Raw genomic sequence first — 21,708 nt, forward strand, 5'->3', positions numbered from 1 at the left:
GTTACCATTAAAGAGAACCTGTTGCTTTGCCATGCATGTCCACAGGTTTGGATCTGGGTGTTGTGGCACTTGCTCTTAGATATCTGAACCTTCTCAGCTACTTCCACCTACTGTGAGGAAGGTCTCACGATACCCACTGCTATTTGTGAGAACTCATGACCAGAAAAGGGGGGGGTCATACTTGCAGGGCCGCCATCAGAAATTTTGGGGCCCCTTACACAGTTTTAGGCCAGGCCCCCCCCCCCCCTGGGCCTGACCACCAACATATAGCAGGGCCCACCTGCCGTGTCGTCGTCCTCCTACACTCCCATGTCCTCCTTCATTCCATGTCCTCTTCTTACTCCAGTCCCATCTCCTCCATCCCAGGAAAATAAAGGTGAATGGTTCTAGTAAATTCCGCCCCTCCTGTCCAGGGGTGAACAACTGGAGAACAGGGGAGGGCAGGGCCTACATCTGTGTGTGAGGGCTAGTGAGGGGCAGGGCCCACAAAATAGTGCCAGTCTGCAATGGAACGGCAGAGCATACAATTGAATGGCATTGCGAGGACAGGTGGCAACTAGGGTTGAGCGAACACCTAGATGTCCGTGTTCGACGGGTTCGGCCGAACTTTAAAAAAAAGTCCGGGTCCGTGTCCCGGACTTTTACCGAACTTTTCCCGGACACCGAACCCCATTGAAGTCAATGGGGACCCGAACTTTAAGGCACTAAAATGGCTCTAAAACACCAAAGGAAAGGGCTACAGTGCTGCAAATGGCAGCAAAACGTAATTAAGAGCATGGCAAGTGCTCTGCAAACAAATGTGGATAGGGAAATAACTTAAAACAACAAAAAAAAAACAGAAAAATAAAACAATGTTCTTCTTCATCTCTGAAGGACGAGGCCCATATGGAGTAGGAGGGAGGTTGAGGTGGTGGTGGATGTGGCGGTGACATAGGCGTGCGCACAGGGTGTGCTGGGTGTGCCTGGGCACACCCTAATCACCTAGGGCACATAGCATTGCCAGTGAGGAGATGGGAAAGATCTCCCTGGGACCTGCTCTGCTCTATTTCTCCTTGCCTACAGGTACATGGCCCCGATACATTACTCTCCCTGCTGGCAAACACATGCATGTGTATTTCAACTTTGGGGTGCACACCTTAATGCAATAGGCTGCGCACACCTATGGGCGGTGTAGGTGGAAGCGGCGGTGGAGGAGGACCAGGGCCGGATTAACAGCATCATGGGCTTGGTGCTGAGGATTTTGAAGGGCCTTAAGGGCCGTGCCTTGCCATGCACCCAGAGGAGGAAGGGTGCAGCCATGCATGCCTAATTCAACATGGGATGCTGTCTCTGAAGCCCATAAACACATCCATGCATCGCCAACTGTCCCTCCTTGTCCGGCCTTCACGCTGTGTGGGGAGGTTCTGAGGGTGCTGCCTGGGGAAGCGAGCATAGAAGCCAGACTTCTGTGTTTACAAGTGACAGAAGAGCGGTAACAGTGAATATGGCCAACCCGGGGCCTATATAAAAGGTAGGGGCCTGGAGCTGCAGCTCCAATAGCCCCTACATTAATCTGGCCCTGAGGAGGAGGACGAGGTAGCCAACACTGCTTCTTTTCAAAAATTTTAAATGAGGGTACACCCCAAAAGAGTGAGAAAGAGCAAAAATGGAACAATGGGTGGGTAAGGTCGGTATCCATTGCTATTCTGCATAAGGTACGGAAAAGTCCCGTGGGATCCATGCCTGGTTCATTTTAATGAACGTGAGCTTGTCCACATTGTCTCTGGACAGGCGGCTGCGCTTGTCTGTTATAACGCCCCCAGCCGTGCTAAATACCCGTTCAGATAATACACTGGCTGCAGGGCACGCCAGCACCTCCAAGGCGTAAAGGGCAAGCTCAGGCCATGTGCCCAATTTGGAGACCCAGAAGTTGAAGGGGGCAGACCCGTCATTCACTACATGTAGGCGTGTGCACACATACTGCTCCACCATGTTGGTAAAATGCTGCCTCCTGCTAAGACGTTCCATCTGAGCTGCTGGTGCTGCTGTTTGTTGTGGCGTGCTGACAAAGCTTTTCCACATTTCGGCCATGCTAACCCTGCCTTCTGAGGTGCTGGCGGTGCCCTGGTTGCGTTGGCGACCTCCTCCTCCTCCTCCTCTGCCTTGTGCTTCCACTGTGGCCCCGCTGTCAGATGGGAATGCCAGCAGCATGGCGTCTACCAGCGTGCGCTTGTACTCGCGCATCTTGCGATCGCGCTCCAGTGAGTGAATTAAGGACGGTACGTTGTCCTTGTAACGGGGATCCAGCAGCGTGGCCACCCAGTAATCAGCACAAGTTAGAATGTGGGCAACTCGGCGGTCGTTGTGGAGACACTGCAGCATGTAATCGCTCATGTGTGCCAGGCTGCCCAGAGGCAACGAAAGGCTGTCCTCTGTGGGAGGTGTATCGTCCGTGTCCTCTGTATCCCCCCAGCCACGCACCAGTGATGGCCATGAGCTGGCCTGGGTGCCACCCTGCTGTGAACATGGTTCCATCTCCTCCTCCAGCTCCTCCTCCTCCTCATCCTCCTCATCCTCCAGAACTGTGCCCCTGCTGGACAATTGCGTCCCTGGCGTTTGCGTGTGCAGGAACCCACCCTCGGAGCCCCTTGCGAATGACTGCCCTGAAAGCCTTGGAAATGTTACCTCTTCATCCTCCTCCTCCTCCTCATCCTGTGCCACATCCTCTTCCATCATCGCCCGAATTGTTTTTTCAAGGAGGCATAGAAGTGGGATAGTTAAGCTGAGAACGGCGTCATTGCCACTGGCCATGTTGGTGGAGTACTCAAAACAGCGCAACAAGGCACACAGGTCTCGCATGGAGGCCCAGTTATTGGTGGTGAAGTGGTGCTGTTCCGCAGAGCGACTCACGCGTGCGTGCTGCAGCTGAAACTCCACTATGGCCTGCTGCTGCTCGCACAGTCTTTCCAGCATGTGCAAGGTGGAGTTCCACCTTGTGGGCACGTCACATATGAGGCGGTGAGCGGGAAGGCCGAAGTTACGCTGCAGCGCTGCCAGGCGAGCAGCAGCAGGGTGAGAACGCCGAAAGTGCGCACAAACGGCCCGCACTTTCTGCAGCAGCTCTGACATATCGGGGTAGTTTTTAAGGAACCTCTGCACCACCAAATTCAGCACATGCGCCAGGCAAGGGATGTGCGTCAAACCGGCTAGGCCCAGAGCTGCTATGAGATTTCGCCCGTTATCGCACACCACCAGGCCGGGCTTGAGGCTCGCTGGCAGCAACCACTCATTTGTCTGCTGTTCCATGCTCCTCCACAACTCCTGCGCGGTGTGTGGTTTGTCCCCCAAACAGGCAAGTTGTAAAACTGCCTGCTGTCGTTTACCCCTGGCCGTGCTGAAGTTGGTGGTGAAGGTGTTACGCTGTCCGGATGAGGAGGCGGTAGAGGATGAGGAAGCGGAGTAGGAGGAGTTACGAACAGGAGGCAAACTGAAGCGCCCTGCAATCCTCGGTGGTGGAAGGACATGCGCCAAATTGCTATCCGCCTCAGGCCCATCCGCCACTGCATTTACCCAGTGTGCCGTTAGGGAGATATAACGCCCCTGACCGTGCTTACTGGTCCACGTATCCGTAGTTAGGTGGACCTTGGCACAGATGGCGTTGCGCAGTGCACACCTGATATTTTCCCCCACTTGGTTGTGCAGGGAAGGGATGGCTTGCCTGGAAAAGTAGTGGCGGCTGGGCACGACGTACTGTGGGACAGCCACCGACATAAGGTTTTTAAAACTGTGCGTCTCCACCAGACGGAATGACAGCATTTCAAAGGCCAATAATTTTGAAATGCTGGCATTCAGGGCCAGGGATCGCGGGTGGGTAGGGGGGTACTTCCTCTTCCTCTCAAGTGTTTGGGAGATGGAAAGCTGAACGCTTCCACGGGACATTGTGGAGATGGTTGTTGGTGACCCAGGTGGTGGTGTTGCTGACAGATCGTCTGTTTGCGGGGTGGCAGGTGCCGGTATCACTACAGATGTGGCTGGAGCGGCCGAGACTGCAGCAGAAGAGGAAGCAGGATGAGCCAGAGACGTTTCTTGGTTTTGAAGGTGTGTACTCCACTGCAGCTCGTGCTTTGCACTTAGATGCCTGATCATGCAGGTTGTGCTCAGGTTGAGAAGGTTCATGCCTCGCTTCAAGCTCTGATTGCACAGGGTGCAAACCACTCGTGTCCTGTCATCAGCACATTTTCTAAAGAACTTCCACGCTAGAGAACTCCTTTGAGCTGACTTTGGTGCGCTCGTTCCCTTGCTGCGTTGGGCAGTAGCGGGCGTAGTGTCTAGGGCACGGCCGCTCCGCTTCTGCACCCTGCTCCCTCTTCTGCTGTGCTGGTGGCTCTGTGCGACCACCGCCTCTTCCTCCAAACTACTCAGGTCACCTGCATGACGTTCATTCCATGTGGGGTCGAGGACCTCATCGTCCTCCACATCATCTTCCACCCAGTCTTCACCCCTGCCCTCCTTGTCGGTCTCCACAATGCTGAACGCCGCAGCAGTTGGCACCTGCGTTTCGTCATCATCGGAGACGTGCTGCGATGATCCTTGCATGTACTCATCTTGAGAAATAAGTGGTTGGGCATCGCTGCACTCAATCTCTTCCACTTCTGGGGCAGGGCTAGGTGGATGGCCCTGGGAAACCCTGCTGACAGAGTCTTCAAAAAGAATAAGAGACTGCTGTATGGCTTGGGGCTCAGACTGCTGGCCTGATTTGCAAGGGGGTGAGGTGAAAGACGGTTGGACATTGGCTGCAGGTGCCAACTCTGACCTTTCTGCAGTAGACTGGGTGGGAGACAATGTGAAGGAACTGGAGGCACTGTCAGCAGCAAACCAATCTACTATCGCCTCAACTTGTTCTGGCCTCATCACTTCTAGGGGCGTTTGATGCCCTACCAAATACTGATGCAGGTTCTGTCGCCTACTCACACTTGAGGAAGGTGTTTCACTTGTGCGTGTAGCTGGCACAGATCGACCATGTCCTCTCCTTGCAACAGGAGCTCTACCAGCAGCACCACGACCCAGGCCACGGCCCTTATTTGACGGTCTCCTCATATTTCTGTAATTTAAGATCTTGCCCTAGAAAGGTTTTTATTGAATAGCGGAATAGAAAATATGATCCAAAAAAAGTGTATGTATATCACACGTACACAACCACACTAGGCCCCAATTACTATTGTTTGTACCCCTAAAAGGCTAGATGAGGAGTAGGGGGAGTATGGAACAGGCAGCACCCTCAAACCTTCAGAAGTATGAGATGAACCCCAACAACTTGGAAAGGTGGATCTCTCTCACACGTACCGACACAGACTATCCCGCAATTCAATTGATCCTCAAAGGTTTTTATTGAATAGCGGAATAGGAAATATGATCAAAAAAAGTGTATGTATCTCGCACGTACACAACCACACTAGGCCCCAATTACTATTGTTTGTACCCCTAAAAGGCTAGATGAGGAGTAGGGGGGGTATGGAACAGGCAGCACCCTCAAACCTTCAGAAGTATGAGATGAACCCCAACAACTTGGAAAGGTGGATCTCTCTCACACGTACCGACACAGACTATCCCGCAATTCAATTGATCCTCAAAGGTTTTTATTGAATAGCGGAATAGGAAATATGATCAAAAAAAGTGTATGTATCTCGCACGTACACAACCACACTAGGCCCCAATTACTATTGTTTGTACCCCTAAAAGGCTAGATGAGGAGTAGGGGGAGTATGGAACAGGCAGCACCCTCAAACCTTCAGAAGTATGAGATGAACCCCAACAACTTGGAAAGGTGGATCTCTCTCACACGTACCAACACAGACTATCCCCCAATTTAACTGATCCCCAAAGGTTTTTGATTAAATAGCGGAATAGAAAATATGATCCAAAAAAAGTGTATGTATATCACACGTACACAACCACACTAGGCCCCAATTACTATTGTTTGTACCCCTAAAAGGCTAGATGAGGAGTAGGGGGAGTATGGAACAGGCAGCACCCTCAAACCTTCAGAAGTATGAGATGAACCCCAACAACTTGGAAAGGTGGATCTCTCTCACACGTACCGACACAGACTATCCCGCAATTCAATTGATCCTCAAAGGTTTTTATTGAATAGCGGAATAGGAAATATGATCAAAAAAAGTGTATGTATCTCGCACGTACACAACCACACTAGGCCCCAATTACTATTGTTTGTACCCCTAAAAGGCTAGATGAGGAGTAGGGGGGGTATGGAACAGGCAGCACCCTCAAACCTTCAGAAGTATGAGATGAACCCCAACAACTTGGAAAGGTGGATCTCTCTCACACGTACCGACACAGACTATCCCGCAATTCAATTGATCCTCAAAGGTTTTTATTGAATAGCGGAATAGGAAATATGATCAAAAAAAGTGTATGTATCTCGCACGTACACAACCACACTAGGCCCCAATTACTATTGTTTGTACCCCTAAAAGGCTAGATGAGGAGTAGGGGGGGTATGGAACAGGCAGCACCCTCAAACCTTCAGAAGTATGAGATGAACCCCAACAACTTGGAAAGGTGGATCTCTCTCACACGTACCGACACAGACTATCCCGCAATTCAATTGATCCTCAAAGGTTTTTATTGAATAGCGGAATAGGAAATATGATCAAAAAAAGTGTATGTATCTCGCACGTACACAACCACACTAGGCCCCAATTACTATTGTTTGTACCCCTAAAAGGCTAGATGAGGAGTAGGGGGAGTATGGAACAGGCAGCACCCTCAAACCTTCAGAAGTATGAGATGAACCCCAACAACTTGGAAAGGTGGATCTCTCTCACACGTACCAACACAGACTATCCCCCAATTTAACTGATCCCCAAAGGTTTTTGATTAAATAGCGGAATAGAAAATATGATCCAAAAAAAGTGTATGTATCTCGCACGTACACAACCACACTAGGCCCCAATTACTATTGTTTGTACCCCTAAAAGGCTAGATGAGGAGTAGGGGGAGTATGGAACAGGCAGCACCCTCAAACCTTCAGAAGTATGAGATGAACCCCAACAACTTGGAAAGGTGGATCTCTCTCACACGTACCAACACAGACTATCCCCCAATTTAACTGATCCCCAGAGGTTTTTGATTAAATAGCGGAATAGAAAATATGATCCCAAAAAAGTGTATGTATATCACACGTACACAACCACACTAGGCCCCAATTACTATTGTTTGTACCCCTAAAAGGCTAGATGAGGAGTAGGGGGGGTATGGAACAGGCAGCACCCTCAAACCTTCAGAAGTATGAGATGAACCCCAACAACTTGGAAAGGTGGATCTCTCTCACACGTACCGACACAGACTATCCCGCAATTCAATTGATCCTCAAAGGTTTTTATTGAATAGCGGAATAGGAAATATGATCAAAAAAAGTGTATGTATCTCGCACGTACACAACCACACTAGGCCCCAATTACTATTGTTTGTACCCCTAAAAGGCTAGATGAGGAGTAGGGGGGGTATGGAACAGGCAGCACCCTCAAACCTTCAGAAGTATGAGATGAACCCCAACAACTTGGAAAGGTGGATCTCTCTCACACGTACCGACACAGACTATCCCGCAATTCAATTGATCCTCAAAGGTTTTTATTGAATAGCGGAATAGGAAATATGATCAAAAAAAGTGTATGTATCTCGCACGTACACAACCACACTAGGCCCCAATTACTATTGTTTGTACCCCTAAAAGGCTAGATGAGGAGTAGGGGGAGTATGGAACAGGCAGCACCCTCAAACCTTCAGAAGTATGAGATGAACCCCAACAACTTGGAAAGGTGGATCTCTCTCACACGTACCAACACAGACTATCCCCCAATTTAACTGATCCCCAAAGGTTTTTGATTAAATAGCGGAATAGAAAATATGATCCAAAAAAAGTGTATGTATATCACACGTACACAACCACACTAGGCCCCAATTACTATTGTTTGTACCCCTAAAAGGCTAGATGAGGAGTAGGGGGAGTATGGAACAGGCAGCACCCTCAAACCTTCAGAAGTATGAGATGAACCCCAACAACTTGGAAAGGTGGATCTCTCTCACACGTACCGACACAGACTATCCCGCAATTCAATTGATCCTCAAAGGTTTTTATTGAATAGCGGAATAGGAAATATGATCAAAAAAAGTGTATGTATCTCGCACGTACACAACCACACTAGGCCCCAATTACTATTGTTTGTACCCCTAAAAGGCTAGATGAGGAGTAGGGGGGGTATGGAACAGGCAGCACCCTCAAACCTTCAGAAGTATGAGATGAACCCCAACAACTTGGAAAGGTGGATCTCTCTCACACGTACCGACACAGACTATCCCGCAATTCAATTGATCCTCAAAGGTTTTTATTGAATAGCGGAATAGGAAATATGATCAAAAAAAGTGTATGTATCTCGCACGTACACAACCACACTAGGCCCCAATTACTATTGTTTGTACCCCTAAAAGGCTAGATGAGGAGTAGGGGGAGTATGGAACAGGCAGCACCCTCAAACCTTCAGAAGTATGAGATGAACCCCAACAACTTGGAAAGGTGGATCTCTCTCACACGTACCAACACAGACTATCCCCCAATTTAACTGATCCCCAAAGGTTTTTGATTAAATAGCGGAATAGAAAATATGATCCAAAAAAAGTGTATGTATATCACACGTACACAACCACACTAGGCCCCAATTACTATTGTTTGTACCCCTAAAAGGCTAGATGAGGAGTAGGGGGAGTATGGAACAGGCAGCACCCTCAAACCTTCAGAAGTATGAGATGAACCCCAACAACTTGGAAAGGTGGATCTCTCTCACACGTACCGACACAGACTATCCCGCAATTCAATTGATCCTCAAAGGTTTTTATTGAATAGCGGAATAGGAAATATGATCAAAAAAAGTGTATGTATCTCGCACGTACACAACCACACTAGGCCCCAATTACTATTGTTTGTACCCCTAAAAGGCTAGATGAGGAGTAGGGGGGGTATGGAACAGGCAGCACCCTCAAACCTTCAGAAGTATGAGATGAACCCCAACAACTTGGAAAGGTGGATCTCTCTCACACGTACCGACACAGACTATCCCGCAATTCAATTGATCCTCAAAGGTTTTTATTGAATAGCGGAATAGGAAATATGATCAAAAAAAGTGTATGTATCTCGCACGTACACAACCACACTAGGCCCCAATTACTATTGTTTGTACCCCTAAAAGGCTAGATGAGGAGTAGGGGGGGTATGGAACAGGCAGCACCCTCAAACCTTCAGAAGTATGAGATGAACCCCAACAACTTGGAAAGGTGGATCTCTCTCACACGTACCGACACAGACTATCCCGCAATTCAATTGATCCTCAAAGGTTTTTATTGAATAGCGGAATAGGAAATATGATCAAAAAAAGTGTATGTATCTCGCACGTACACAACCACACTAGGCCCCAATTACTATTGTTTGTACCCCTAAAAGGCTAGATGAGGAGTAGGGGGAGTATGGAACAGGCAGCACCCTCAAACCTTCAGAAGTATGAGATGAACCCCAACAACTTGGAAAGGTGGATCTCTCTCACACGTACCAACACAGACTATCCCCCAATTTAACTGATCCCCAAAGGTTTTTGATTAAATAGCGGAATAGAAAATATGATCCAAAAAAAGTGTATGTATCTCGCACGTACACAACCACACTAGGCCCCAATTACTATTGTTTGTACCCCTAAAAGGCTAGATGAGGAGTAGGGGGAGTATGGAACAGGCAGCACCCTCAAACCTTCAGAAGTATGAGATGAACCCCAACAACTTGGAAAGGTGGATCTCTCTCACACGTACCAACACAGACTATCCCCCAATTTAACTGATCCCCAGAGGTTTTTGATTAAATAGCGGAATAGAAAATATGATCCCAAAAAAGTGTATGTATATCACACGTACACAACCACACTAGGCCCCAATTACTATTGTTTGTACCCCTAAAAGGCTAGATGAGGAGTAGGGGGGGTATGGAACAGGCAGCACCCTCAAACCTTCAGAAGTATGAGATGAACCCCAACAACTTGGAAAGGTGGATCTCTCTCACACGTACCGACACAGACTATCCCGCAATTCAATTGATCCTCAAAGGTTTTTATTGAATAGCGGAATAGGAAATATGATCAAAAAAAGTGTATGTATCTCGCACGTACACAACCACACTAGGCCCCAATTACTATTGTTTGTACCCCTAAAAGGCTAGATGAGGAGTAGGGGGGGTATGGAACAGGCAGCACCCTCAAACCTTCAGAAGTATGAGATGAACCCCAACAACTTGGAAAGGTGGATCTCTCTCACACGTACCGACACAGACTATCCCGCAATTCAATTGATCCTCAAAGGTTTTTATTGAATAGCGGAATAGGAAATATGATCAAAAAAAGTGTATGTATCTCGCACGTACACAACCACACTAGGCCCCAATTACTATTGTTTGTACCCCTAAAAGGCTAGATGAGGAGTAGGGGGAGTATGGAACAGGCAGCACCCTCAAACCTTCAGAAGTATGAGATGAACCCCAACAACTTGGAAAGGTGGATCTCTCTCACACGTACCAACACAGACTATCCCCCAATTTAACTGATCCCCAAAGGTTTTTGATTAAATAGCGGAATAGAAAATATGATCCAAAAAAAGTGTATGTATATCACACGTACACAACCACACTAGGCCCCAATTACTATTGTTTGTACCCCTAAAAGGCTAGATGAGGAGTAGGGGGAGTATGGAACAGGCAGCACCCTCAAACCTTCAGAAGTATGAGATGAACCCCAACAACTTGGAAAGGTGGATCTCTCTCACACGTACCGACACAGACTATCCCGCAATTCAATTGATCCTCAAAGGTTTTTATTGAATAGCGGAATAGGAAATATGATCAAAAAAAGTGTATGTATCTCGCACGTACACAACCACACTAGGCCCCAATTACTATTGTTTGTACCCCTAAAAGGCTAGATGAGGAGTAGGGGGAGTATGGAACAGGCAGCACCCTCAAACCTTCAGAAGTATGAGATGAACCCCAACAACTTGGAAAGGTGGATCTCTCTCACACGTACCAACACAGACTATCCCCCAATTTAACTGATCCCCAGAGGTTTTTGATTAAATAGCGGAATAGAAAATATGATCCCAAAAAAGTGTATGTATATCACACGTACACAACCACACTAGGCCCCAATTACTATTGTTTGTACCCCTAAAAGGCTAGGAGTAGGGGGAGTATGGAACAGGCAGCACCCTCAAACCTTCAGAAGTATGAGATGAACCCCAACAACTTGGAAAGGTGGATCTCTCTCACACGTACCAACACAGACTATCCCCCAATTTAACTGATCCCCAAAGGTTTTTGATTAAATAGCGGAATAGAAAATATGATCCCAAAAAAGTGTATGTATATCACACGTACACAACCACACTAGGCCCCAATTACTATTGTTTGTACCCCTAAAAGGCTAGGAGTAGGGGGAGTATGGAACAGGCAGCACCCTCAAACCTTCAGAAGTATGAGATGAACCCCAACAACTTGGAAAGGTGGATCTCTCTCACACGTACCAACACAGACTATCCCCCAATTTAACTGATCCCCAAAGGTTTTTGATTAAATAGCGGAATAGAAAATATGATCCAAAAAAAGTGTATGTATATCACACGTACACAACCACACTAGGCCCCAATTACTATTGTTTGTACCCCTAAAAGGCTAGGAGTAGGGGGAGTATGGAACAGGCAGCACCCTCAAACCTTCAGAAGTATGAGATGAACCCCAACAACTTGGAAAGGTGGATCTCTCTCACACGTACCAACACAGACTATCCCCCAATTTAACTGATCCCCAAAGGTTTTTGATTAAATAGCGGAATAGAAAATATGATCCCAAAAAAGTGTATGTATATCACACGTACACAACCACACTAGGCCCCAATTACTATTGTTTGTACCCCTAAAAGGCTAGGAGTAGGGGGAGTATGGAACAGGCAGCACCCTCAAACCTTCAGAAGTATGAGATGAACCCCAACAACTTGGAAAGGTGGATCTCTCTCACACGTACCAACACAGACTATCCCCCAATTTAACTGATCCCCAAAGGTTTTTGATTAAATAGCGGAATAGAAAATATGATCCCAAAAAAGTGTATGTATATCACACGTACACAACCACACTAGGCCCCAATTACTATTGTTTGTACCCCTAAAAGGCTAGGAGTAGGGGGAGTATGGAACAGGCAGCACCCTCAAACCTTCAGAAGTATGAGATGAACCCCAACAACTTGGAAAGGTGGATCTCTCTCACACGTACCAACACAGACTATCCCCCAATTTAACTGATCCCCAAAGGTTTTTGATTAAATAGCGGAATAGAAAATATGATCCCAAAAAAGTGTATGTATATCACACGTACACAACCACACTAGGCCCCAATTACTATTGTTTGTACCCCTAAAAGGCTAGGAGTAGGGGGAGTATGGAACAGGCAGCACCCTCAAACCTTCAGAAGTATGAGATGAACCCCAACAACTTGGAAAGGTGGATCTCTCTCACACGTACCAACACAGACTATCCCCCAATTTAACTGATCCCCAGAGGTTTTTGATTAAATAGCGGAATAGAAAATATGATCCCAAAAAAGTGTATGTATATCACACGTACACAACCACACTAGGCCCCAATTACTATTGTTTGTACCCCTAAAAGGCTAGGAGTAGGGGGAGTATGGAACAGGCAGCACCCTCAAACCTTCAGAAGTATGAGATGAACCCCAACAACTTGGAAAGGTGGATCTCTCTCACACGTACCAACACAGACTATCCCCCAATTTAACTGATCCCCAAAGGTTTTTGATTAAATAGCGGAATAGAAAATATGATCCCAAAAAAGTGTATGTATATCACACGTACACAACCACACTAGGCCCCAATTACTATTGTTTGTACCCCTAAAAGGCTAGGAGTAGGGGGAGTATGGAACAGGCAGCACCCTCAAACCTTCAGAAGTATGAGATGAACCCCAACAACTTGGAAAGGTGGATCTCTCTCACACGTACCAACACAGACTATCCCCCAATTTAACTGATCCCCAAAGGTTTTTGATTAAATAGCGGAATAGAAAATATGATCCCAAAAAAGTGTATGTATATCACACGTACACAACCACACTAGGCCCCAATTACTATTGTTTGTACCCCTAAAAGGCTAGGAGTAGGGGGAGTATGGAACAGGCAGCACCCTCAAACCTTCAGAAGTATGAGATGAACCCCAACAACTTGGAAAGGTGGATCTCTCTCACACGTACCAACACAGACTATCCCCCAATTTAACTGATCCCCAAAGGTTTTTGATTAAATAGCGGAATAGAAAATATGATCCCAAAAAAGTGTATGTATATCACACGTACACAACCACACTAGGCCCCAATTACTATTGTTTGTACCCCTAAAAGGCTAGGAGTAGGGGGAGTATGGAACAGGCAGCACCCTCAAACCTTCAGAAGTATGAGATGAACCCCAACAACTTGGAAAGGTGGATCTCTCTCACACGTACCAACACAGACTATCCCCCAATTTAACTGATCCCCAAAGGTTTTTGATTAAATAGCGGAATAGAAAATATGATCCCAAAAAAGTGTATGTATATCACACGTACACAACCACACTAGGCCCCAATTACTATTGTTTGTACCCCTAAAAGGCTAGGAGTAGGGGGAGTATGGAACAGGCAGCACCCTCAAACCTTCAGAAGTATGAGATGAACCCCAACAACTTGGAAAGGTGGATCTCTCTCACACGTACCAACACAGACTATCCCCCAATTTAACTGATCCCCAAAGGTTTTTGATTAAATAGCGGAATAGAAAATATGATCCCAAAAAAGTGTATGTATATCACACGTACACAACCACACTAGGCCCCAATTACTATTGTTTGTACCCCTAAAAGGCTAGGAGTAGGGGGAGTATGGAACAGGCAGCACCCTCAAACCTTCAGAAGTATGAGATGAACCCCAACAACTTGGAAAGGTGGATCTCTCTCACACGTACCAACACAGACTATCCCCCAATTTAACTGATCCCCAAAGGTTTTTGATTAAATAGCGGAATAGAAAATATGATCCCAAAAAAGTGTATGTATATCACACGTACACAACCACACTAGGCCCCAATTACTATTGTATGTACCCCTAAAAGGCTAGGAGTAGGGGGAGTATGGAACAGGCAGCACCCTCAAACCTTCAGAAGTATGAGATGAACCCCAACAACTTGGAAAGGTGGATCTCTCTCACACGTACCAACACAGACTATCCCCCAATTTAACTGATCCCCAAAGGTTTTTGATTAAATAGCGGAATAGAAAATATGATCCCAAAAAAGTGTATGTATATCACACGTACACAACCACACTAGGCCCCAATTACTATTGTTTGTACCCCTAAAAGGCTAGGAGTAGGGGGAGTATGGAACAGGCAGCACCCTCAAACCTTCAGAAGTATGAGATGAACCCCAACAACTTGGAAAGGTGGATCTCTCTCACACGTACCAACACAGACTATCCCCCAATTTAACTGATCCCCAAAGGTTTTTGATTAAATAGCGGAATAGAAAATATGATCCCAAAAAAGTGTATGTATATCACACGTACACAACCACACTAGGCCCCAATTACTATTGTTTGTACCCCTAAAAGGCTAGGAGTAGGGGGAGTATGGAACAGGCAGCACCCTCAAACCTTCAGAAGTATGAGATGAACCCCAACAACTTGGAAAGGTGGATCTCTCTCACACGTACCAACACAGACTATCCCCCAATTTAACTGATCCCCAAAGGTTTTTGATTAAATAGCGGAATAGAAAATATGATCCCAAAAAAGTGTATGTATATCACACGTACACAACCACACTAGGCCCCAATTACTATTGTTTGTACCCCTAAAAGGCTAGGAGTAGGGGGAGTATGGAACAGGCAGCACCCTCAAACCTTCAGAAGTATGAGATGAACCCCAACAACTTGGAAAGGTGGATCTCTCTCACACGTACCAACACAGACTATCCCCCAATTTAACTGATCCCCAAAGGTTTTTGATTAAATAGCGGAATAGAAAATATGATCCCAAAAAAGTGTATGTATATCACACGTACACAACCACACTAGGCCCCAATTACTATTGTTTGTACCCCTAAAAGGCTAGGAGTAGGGGGAGTATGGAACAGGCAGCACCCTCAAACCTTCAGAAGTATGAGATTGTGTTCACTGTACCCCACAAAGATTGAGTTCACTGCACCCCACAATGATTGTGTTCACTGCACCCCACAAAGATTGTGTTCACTGCACCTCACAAAGATTGTGTTCACTGTACCCCCCAAAGATTGTGTTCACTGCACCCCACAAAGATTCTGTTCACTGTACCCCACAAAGATTGTGTTCACTGCACCCCAAAAAGATTGTGTTCACTGCACCCCAAAAAGGATGTTGTTCACTGCACCCCAAAAAGGATGTTGTTCACTCCACCCCAAAAAGATTGTGTTCACTGCACCCCACAAAGATTGTGTTCACTGCACCCCAAAAAGATTGTGTTCACTGCACCCCAAAAATGATTTTGTTCACTGCACCCCAAAAAGGATTTTGTTCACTGCACCCCAAAAAGGATGTTGTTCACTCCACCCCAAAAAGATTGTGTTCACTGCACCCCAAAAAGATTGTGTTCACTGCACCCCACAAAGGATTTTGTTCACTGCACCCCAAAAAGATTGTGTTCACTGCACCCCAAAAAGGATGTTGTTCACTGCACCCCAAAAAGGATTTTGTTCACTGCACCCCAAAAAGATTGTGTTCACTGCACCCCACAAAGGATTTTGTTCACTGCACCCCACAAAGATTGTGTTCACTGCACACCAAAAAGGATTGTGTTCACTGCACCCCAAAAAGATTTTGTTCACTGCACCCCAAAAAGATTGTGTTCACTGCAGCCCAAAAAGATTGTGTTCACTGCAGCCCAAAAAGATTGTGTTCACTGCAGCCCAAAAAGATTGTGTTCACTGCAGCCCAAAAAGATTGTGTTCACTGCAGCCCAAAAAGATTGTGTTCACTGCAGCTCACACACAGAAAAATGGATGTGGATCACTGACACCTGCCTATCTCCAATCCCACACCACACAGCAATATCGATTGTAGTTTGTAGAACACAGTTTCCCTAAAATTCAGCAGACTCTGTCCCTAACAGGATTGAGAAGAGATCGTAGATCAGGATTGAGTGCAGACCCCACCCCCCACACAGCAATATCGATTGTAGTTTGTAGAAGACACTGACCCTATAATTCAGCAGACTCTATCCCTAAAATGCCTACAACTCGCCCTGCCTAAACACTCCGACCTGTCCCTCAATTCTATCCGGACACAAATGGTTTTTTCCTGCCTATCTTTCCCTAATCAGCAGCCAGCACGTTGATGTGTGCTCTGTCCCTGAATCTAAGCAGCATAATGACGCCGCTGCGGCTGCCTCGAACTTATAAAGACTTGGTCACATGCTTCAGACGGCCAATCACAGCTACTGAGACATTTGCAGGCATGGCTGGGATGGCTTAAGGCACACCAGTTAAACGATTGTTGATTGGCTGTTGAAAGCCCGCCATGAAAAGAGCGCCAAAGCATGCAAAACCCGGAAATAAAACGACCGAACACGGATTTTTACCCGAACATACAGTAAAGTGTCCGTGTCCGTGTTCGGGTACAAAAAATCCAATTATTCGGTACGAACACGAATAATACAGTCCGTGTTCGCTCAACACTAGTGGCAACCATACCCTGTTTGGGGCCCCTTGGGACGCCCCCGGGCCCCCTACATGTGTATGGGCTGTACCCCCCTGATGGCGGCCCTGCATACTTGGCTTTACTTTACCTAAGACAGAGAAAAGCCAGATGGGGGGTCAGCCTGCAAGTGGGCACCTATACCTAAAATATCACTTTTGATTGGAAATATAATTTAGGTTAGACATGGCTCTTTGCTGCAGAGATATTGCAATGTAGCAGGACATTCAGCATATCTGAAAAATGAAATGTGTAAATCCTGTTAAATCTAAGCTTCCGCATATCCTAAATACCTCAATACCAATCCTGCATAAGCCCCACCCTGTTTTTGCATGCACATTACTATGGCAACATAACCATCAAATGTGGAAGGCACTAAATATAGGAGACTGTTGGGTGATTAACCCTCCAGCATCTGCTAAGAACTAAAATAACAGTTTTGGGTGATACTCCAGTGTTTGGTGGATATGCATTACCTGACAATTTCTTCTATTTCTTTGGGCAATCCTATTGATGAGTTCTCAGGTCTGACATCCCAGGTCTGCATATCTGCTGTGCCCATTATGAGGGGCTCCCACTATCCCCACTTTTGTTCATTTTATATTATGGCGGATGTAACTGGAGGAACTGGAACACCCAAAGGGGTAAATTTCCAAAAATTGGAGAGTGCAAAATCTGGTACAGCTCTGCATAGAAACCAATCAGCTTCCAGATTTTATTGTCAAAGCTTAATTGAACAAGCTGAAGTTAGAAGCTGATTGGCTACCTTGCACAGCTGTACCAGAGTTTGCACGCTCCAGTTTTAGTAAATTTCCCACAAAGCTGGGCAGGGACACCCAAAACTCCCAGGAAGACGGGAATAGAGTTGGGAATAATGGCAGGGAGATGTCACTGTCAGTAGAATACAGGGGGCCGGTGCAACCCCCCAGGCTTCACTTCTTTCTAAAATATCACTTTTTGCTAAAATATCACTTTTGGATGGCATGACCTTTTAAACCTGCATGTGCTGTAGTTTAGCTTTTGTTTGTAAGATTGTGAGTCGGTGCTGTGTACAGGTAAGGGAGTGCTACTTGTTTTCATTGCATAGTGCTGACTGAACATATTTGACATAAGCTTTTGAGCAGTGATATCTGTGAGATTAATATTTGAACTAAACTGGCTTATGATAGAGGTGCAGTTTATTGTAAAACATAGATTAGCCTTCATGGCGGCTTATTCGCTGGATAGCAGCCATTTTGCTTTCAACATTGCGTCTAAGTATGCTAAGGTCATGAAAGCAAAACAGAACTCAGCTCAACCTTCAATAATCCATATTCAATATCCATGCAAAGTTCATAAAAGTGTTGCATAACCAACTATAAAAGTAATTTACTAATTCAGAATATATGGAATTCTAAGAGTTGGCATAGCAATAGTAATCACTGAATTTTGCTACAGATGTATACTTTAACACTCACAAATAACCTGGCCTTTTATCCTCAGACAAAAGTTGGTTGACAGCTTAAAATTTCAAGCTGAAAAACGAACTGTTTCTGTCCAGTGGGGGGCGCTGTTTTTTAGTACCCTGCTGTCTTTCCATAAAAGGAAACTATCGCTGTTTTGTTGCCTTAATTTGCCTATGTAGAACAGCTTTTTGACTTTTATGTACCAGCTTTCTCTTTGGATGTTATACATACATACAGTATCTCAGTAGTGAGTACGCCCCTCACATTTTTGTAAATATCTTGTTATATTTTTTCATGTGACAACACTGAAGAAATTACACTTTGCTACAATGTAGCATCAAAAGTGAGTACACCCCTAAGTGAAAATGTCCAAATTGGGCTCAAAGTTCAATATTTTGTGTGGCCACCAATATTTTCCAGCACTGCCTAAAGCCTCTTGGGCATTGAGTTTGCCATAGCTTCACAGGTTGCCCTTGGAGTACTCTTACACTCCTCCATGACGACATCACATAGCTGGTGGATGTTAGAGACCTTGTGCTCCTCCACCTTCCGTATGAGGATGCCCCACAGATGCGCAACAGGATTTAGGTCTGAAGACATGCTTAGCCAGTCCATCACCTTTACCCTCAGCTTCTCTAGCACGGCAGTGGTAGTTTTGGAGGTGTGTTTTAGGGTCGTTATCATGTTGGAATACTGCCCTGCGGACCAGTCTCTGAAAGGAGGCGATCATGCTCTGCTTCAGTATGTCCCAGTACATGTTGGCATTCATGGTTCCCTCAATGAACTGTAGCTCCCTAGTGCTGGCAGCACTCATGCAGCCCCAGACCATGACACTCCCACCACCATGCTTGACTTTAGGCAAGACACACTTGTCTTTGTACTCCTGGTTGCTGCCACGCACACTTGACACCATCTGAATCAAATTTGTTTATCTTGGTCTCATCAGACCACAGGACATGGTTCCAGTAATCCATGTCCTTAGTCTGCTTGTCTTCAGCAAACTGTTTGCTGGCTTTCTTGTGCATCATCTTTAGAAGAGGCTTCCTCCTGGGACGACAGCCATGCAAATCAATTTGATGCAGTATGCGGCATATGGTCTGAGCACTGACAGGCTGACCCCTGCAACAATGCTGACAGCACTCATACGTCTATTTCCCAAAGACAACCTCTGGATATGACGCTGAGCATGTGCACTCAACTTCTTTGGTCGACCATGGCGAGGTCTGTTTTGAGTGGAACCAGTTGTGTTAAACTCTTTTATAGTCTGAGCCACCATGCTGCCGCTCAGTTTCAGGGTCTTGGCAATCTTCTTCTAGCCTAGGTCATCTTTATGTAGCAACAATTATTTTTTTCAGATCCTCCAGAGAGTTCTTTGCCATGAGGTGCCGTGGTGTATTTCCAGTGACTAGTATGAGAGAGTGAGAGTGATAACACCACATTTAACACCCCTGCTCTTCATTCACACCTGAGACCTTGTAACACTAACGAGTCACATGACACTGGGGAGTTAAAATGGCTAATTGGGCCAAATTTGGACATTTTTCACTTAGGGGTGTACTCCCTTTTGTTGCCAGCAGTTTAAACACTAATGACTGTGTTGAGTTATTTTGAGGAGACCGCAAATTTACACTGTTATGCAAGCTGTACGCTCACTACTTTACATTGTAGCAAAGTGTCATTTCTTCAGTGTTGTCACATGAAAAGATATAATAAAATATTTACAAAAATGTGAGGGGTGTACTCACTTTTGTGAGATACTGTAAGTGTGTTATTACAGAGGTAGCAGCCACTCATGAGGCCTTCTGATCCTCACCACTTTACCCTGCACAGCATACAGGATGTTAGTGGGAAATCAAATATTCCTATTGAGATGATTCACTTTTACTTGATAAAACAGCCAAGTGTGAGTACACACATAAGGGGCACTACTCATAGGGTTCAATGAGTTCTTTAAGTAGTGGGAGGGTGACCTGGCTTTGACCCAGGCAGGGCTCAGATGACCTCTTAATCATCCGCCAAAGCAATAATCACAAACCAGGCGCTCCTGGGGTGCCTGTAGGGTGAAGGGATAGAAGTAAGTCTGTGAGGCTCCCCAGCGGTTGTTCTGCTGCTAGCCAACGAGCTTAGGAAGGGTGCTGATATGGACAAAAGTATATGAGGAAGGCAAGTGGCGCCTGTCCGGCTGATGTCACCGCTCCGGAACTACAGCAGAGTCCTTTCATCTTTGCGCCGGCTGGTATCCGGCTTTGTGCACACACCGCTCAGCTGTCCTGGGAGACTGACCTCCTTGTACTCGTGTTGCTTGCTGCCAGGTGCCCTTGTCCACTCCAGCCCAGGGGGATGTAAGCATTTAATGTACTTTGTTTTTCGGTTATCAATACCAATAAACTGTTAACCCTTTCTATACTGGATGTTCACCTGACCTCTTCATCCATTGCATCCCGGGGTGGTTCATGCGCTGCCTTCCTCATATACTTTTGTCTTAATCAGCCGCCTGCTGCCTGCCTCTGACACTGGATACACACTATACAACTTCTGCTGTTTGATTTCATTTAGATTTACTGTCAACTATGTAGTGCAAGGGCCTGTCTGATTGCATACAAATTGAAAGTGTTTAGGTTTGACCTCATATTATATGGTTTTGGTAAATTGTAAGGAAAAATTCTAAAGATAATTGTATAGTGTGTATCCAGCTTAACTGTTTTAGGCATAGCAGTCCACTGAAAATATTATATAGCTGGATGCTGGGGTGGTGCATCGCCAGCTGACTTCTTTTATTTCTCAGTTACTCAGTTGCCCAAGGTTTCCCATACCCACTACCTATTAAATGTTCTTGGATTCAAGTACCGATAACAGTTGGGTGAAGCTTAAAAATCAGGTGCAGGGATCTCCAGATGAGCCATCAAGAAACAATCCCAACTTCAGACAAAAGTTTTTATCGTTCAATAGAGTGGATAAGAACATCTGTCAATTTATTGTTGCTATCTTTGCCTTATTAGGGAAGTTTCCAATGACACAAGGGCATGAAATGAGAGAGAGAGAACAGGTGTCACCAGAAAGACAAAGACAGCAATAAAAACCTGACCAATATTTTAATCCTTCACCACTCTACTAAATAGATGTGCTTTTTTTGCTGTCTCTGTCCCCATCACTTCCTGTCCTTGTGACAACCTGTCATCTGTACAGGAGGTATGGGTACACTCAGACCACAAACAAAAACATGAAAGGGCTTCTAACCCGTCCCCCCTTTACTAAAAAATGTTTTGGCTGGAACTGGGATTTATCAAGCTGAAGCTAGAATCAATTTGCATGTAAGCACCTATATGTAGCATAACAGTTTTCAGTAACTTTTAAGCACCAGCATTTTCTTAAAGATTATTTAAGAAGAAATTATATTACAAAGCCGTTAGTGAATC

The 21,708-nt window shown here is 45.9% G+C and overlaps 1 protein-coding gene across 3 annotated transcripts in view; it reads left to right on the forward strand.

Annotated features, from left to right (window-relative positions):
* GLIPR2 (GLI pathogenesis related 2) overlaps positions 1-21,708 on the forward strand; it is a 198,585-nt gene that overhangs the window by 145,716 nt on the left and 31,161 nt on the right. The gene's annotated exons all lie outside the window — the stretch shown is intronic.

Source organism: Pelophylax lessonae, assembly GCF_965119305.1.
Source record: "Pelophylax lessonae genome assembly, chromosome: 7".
NCBI classification, from domain to species: Eukaryota; Metazoa; Chordata; class Amphibia; order Anura; family Ranidae; genus Pelophylax; species Pelophylax lessonae.